Raw genomic sequence first — 3,777 nt, forward strand, 5'->3', positions numbered from 1 at the left:
GGCGCGGGAGCTCCCGGGCATCGCCCGGCCCTGAGCGCCCCGAGGGGCCGTGTCGCACCCCCGAGAGCCGCCCCCCGCCCCTCGCCGCTTCCAGCGTCGCGGCGTTACCTGCGGTTGTGGAAAAAGCCGCGGCTGTGGGTTGTTTCACCATCACCTGTGACGTTCAGGGATGCTGCAACTGGGGGTCGCTTCAGCGTTACCGGCAGTGCTGATTAACGTTTCGTCACAAGACACGGCACCTCGGCTTGCCACAGAAGTGCGCTAGCATTTACTCCTCAAGCACCGGTGGAGACTTTTGGCACAGGTACTACGTCACTCGCGCATCTTGCGGGTCCAAACCAGCCCCAGCCCAAAAGAAAACCCACGCTCTGTCCCGCTGTGTCATCTCACAACCAACCAACACCGTGTTATTAAGTCAAGATCACAGGGAGAATAAATAGAAAGTCGGTCGTTTTGGTCAACACACGTAACGATCATGTGAAAGAGGAAAGTTAATAGGAGCACATTGTTTTTATCCATAGTCTCAGATTTGGGGATTTTTTTTTTTTTTTTTTTTTTTTTGTTTGTTTTTAAACAGATGTTGCCAAATAGTTTTGATCTTGAATCACACATACCTTAAAACAGCTCACAACCTTTTGAGGAACAGCCCCCAGGCTATAAACCCTTACATTACTAAAGCAGCCTCCTTGTTGTTAGCTGCCAAACAATAGCCATTGTTCCTGTAGGATCTAGCCAAAAATAATACGATGTGCAACTGCCTTCCCACTGTTGTCTTTGCAAAAGCACTTATAAGTTCCAGAGATGACTTTACGGATGGTGTACAGCACAAACAAACCCAAAAAGGAGCAGAACAACTTGAAAAGCATGTAGAAACATTGGAAGTGGGTGGAGCAGGAATAAGAAAGTGGCAGGGGATGGAAGAGAGAAAAACATGAGGAAGAGTTCATATTAAAAGATATTGAAGTGTTTAAGCTATGCAGTTGTTTTTATGTTGTGTAAGTGAAAACAAAACACAAATATCTGAGTATTCTATCCATGTGCTCATATCACTAAAATCTGTTATTCTTGAGCAGGGTGGTTGCACAATTGCACCTTAAATGGTGCTTTTATGCCACTGATTTTAGAAAGAAAATGAGTTGCAAAGAGGGAAAAAGATACAGAAGGCTCAAGTAGTTTTCTCTTTTAGGATGTTTTCCCCTTTCTTCAACTTTTACTACACCTTTGCCAGTTTTGGTTCTCAAGAAACAAACGTTACTTTGAATGACTATTTCTGAAGGAACATAAAATGGCTACCCCTCCTGGCTGAGGAAAAAAGATTTGAAGATGAAATATCTGGAAATCATAGGGATCACAGACACGCAGCTAAATATACATAGCCTCTGACTTATGGGCGGTTTGTGCTGATTTCAAAATTTTGCAGAAAAGCATACAGGGGAAAAAGAAAAAAGAATAAAGGGAGTTATTTCAAAGTGCCTCTTTAATAACTGAATTTATTTCCTACATGCAGTTTGAAAAATACCAGTGAAGGATCAGCTTAGCTTTTCTGCTATCAATAGTCCAGGCCACAGCAGAGGCATCTCGGTGAACCAGTGGAACTTCATATTGTTGTCATCTGTCCTGTACATTTCCTGATATAAAATAAAGACCATGCATCCTCCACTAGTAATACATTTATCTTATCAATAAAGCCCTGAATAAAAGGACAAATCCACATGCACAGTGTACACCATGTGAAAGTTTGACTTTCAAGTTTTCCTTCACATTTCTACTTCTAGTCATCAGTCTACTGAGTTATCTGAAGTCCCAGTTCTAGACTCTGACACAAATTTAGAGCTGAACTTTGACCTAAGTCCTGAATCATAGGTGTAGGAAAAAAAAAAAAAAAAAAAAAAAAAAGCAGGCCAAGAAAAGTTGCCTCAACTAGTTCAGATCAAAGGTAATTATAAAAAAAAAAAAAAAAAAAAATTAAGTCCAGTTTGAATTTCTAGCAAATACTGAAGCTGATATTTCCAGGTAATCCTATCCAATTACAACATATTTACTAACCACAGCATATTTATTGCTAACAAAATGTGGCAAATGCCTGCTATATTGGGCCTCCGTTTAGCCATTACTGACTATTTGATAAATGATCTGCAGTGTTAGGAGGTCACAGAAGAATAGTAGAGAAACACTGGGGTCAAAAAGGAAAGAAAAAACCCCAAACCCCAAGTGGGCAGCAAGACCAGACTGTGGGAGAGACTCTGTTATGCTCTCTTTAAATATGACCATCCCTTATAAGGGAGAAAAATATTACCAATGTAAAACACAGTCTGTAGGCAAAGCCTGCGGCCATTCAGATGCATCCCCCAAGCTCTGTCCCTAGGCATGTCTATATACTCATCATTGAAGTATGTCCCACTGAATGTACAGCTGCAGTGACTTCCTCCTTGGGGAAACCGGCCTCTATACATCTAGAGAAACAAGCACGTGGGTCCAGGTTCAACCACTCCAGTCCACAGGGTTCAAGCTGCTTTCAGAGCTGAAGGAAAGGAAACGACCTGGAGTAAACAGTGTGGGATGTTGTTCCACGAGTGCGCTGCTGTCATCGGCTGCAAAAAAAAAAAAACAAACAAAAACAAAAACAAACAAAACAGTCACAATGGAAATGAGGTTGAGCTGGTCATTACACTGACAGAAAAAATGCACTTCCTTTAAGTGGTGGTGGTGTCTTTAAGGAGTTTCTAGTTTGTTTTGCTTAATTACTGGGGTTTGGAGTTTCCCAATTATCAGAACACTCACAAAGCACTCCCACATTTTCTGTCTGTGCATGGGAGTGCCGTCTCCTATTCCCAGATGAGAAAGACATTTTTAACAAAACGATAAGATGGAATTTTCCCATACAGTCACTATCAGGCAATTGGAGCACTGCATGGCATGTTAGAAATGAAAAAATGTGCCTACGCTCTAACTTGGACTAGCCTTCCTCCTCCCTCCTCATCTCAGGGTCAGAGCCAGGTAGAGAAACATCTCCCAGGCTACAGCATTTGCACTGCTGTATCAAATGCCAGATGCGGTCTCATGCCCTTGGTTTGGTCTGTTTGCACACCCACCTTAACTGGGAGTTTCAACGAAACAGAAGAAACAGCAGCTGAAGGAATGAACGATAAGGCATTGTATCAAACATCGGTAACAAGCTCACAAACCCTGTACGCTGTATCTTATTTGTGTGTTGCCTCATACGCTTTGAGGAGCAATCAGCAAAGCATGATTTCTCTCATACAGACTGAAGATATCCAAGACCTGGGCTTGTAGTGCAAAGCATGCTTACACTGAGGTTTCATATGGGACAGTTTTCCTGTAGGAAAGAAGCAAGGGGCAAAGAGGAATTTACAGCTTGTTAACATACCATCCTATTAAACACCTGAAACTCCCAAAGGGTTAAAGAGGAGATTTAGGTTTGGGCAAGCGGTACGGTCATAGAATAATTTCATAATTAATGGAGGGTTTCCCCTGTTTAACTCCACTTGCAGTGAGCTTTTGGTTCCCCATGGTGTCGGGATCAGCCAGGGCTTTCCAAGGGCGGGCAGCACAGGGCAGCAGGCCACATCTGTCAACAATGTGCTGCTACAGGCAGGCAGCATGGGCCAGCTCAAGGACCTCTCTTCCTGCCATTGTTATCCTGCAGCCCTGGTATTTCATCCAAATGGATTTGACCCCTTGCTAAACAGCCCATGCATACTTCCCTGATTAGGGTATTCCTGTGCGAGGAGAGGATGAAGTCGGGGGGGGGGGGGG

The sequence above is a fragment of the Athene cunicularia genome (genome assembly GCF_003259725.1).
Source record: "Athene cunicularia isolate RWA chromosome 2 unlocalized genomic scaffold, athCun1 chr2_part1, whole genome shotgun sequence".
NCBI classification, from domain to species: domain Eukaryota; kingdom Metazoa; phylum Chordata; class Aves; order Strigiformes; family Strigidae; genus Athene; species Athene cunicularia.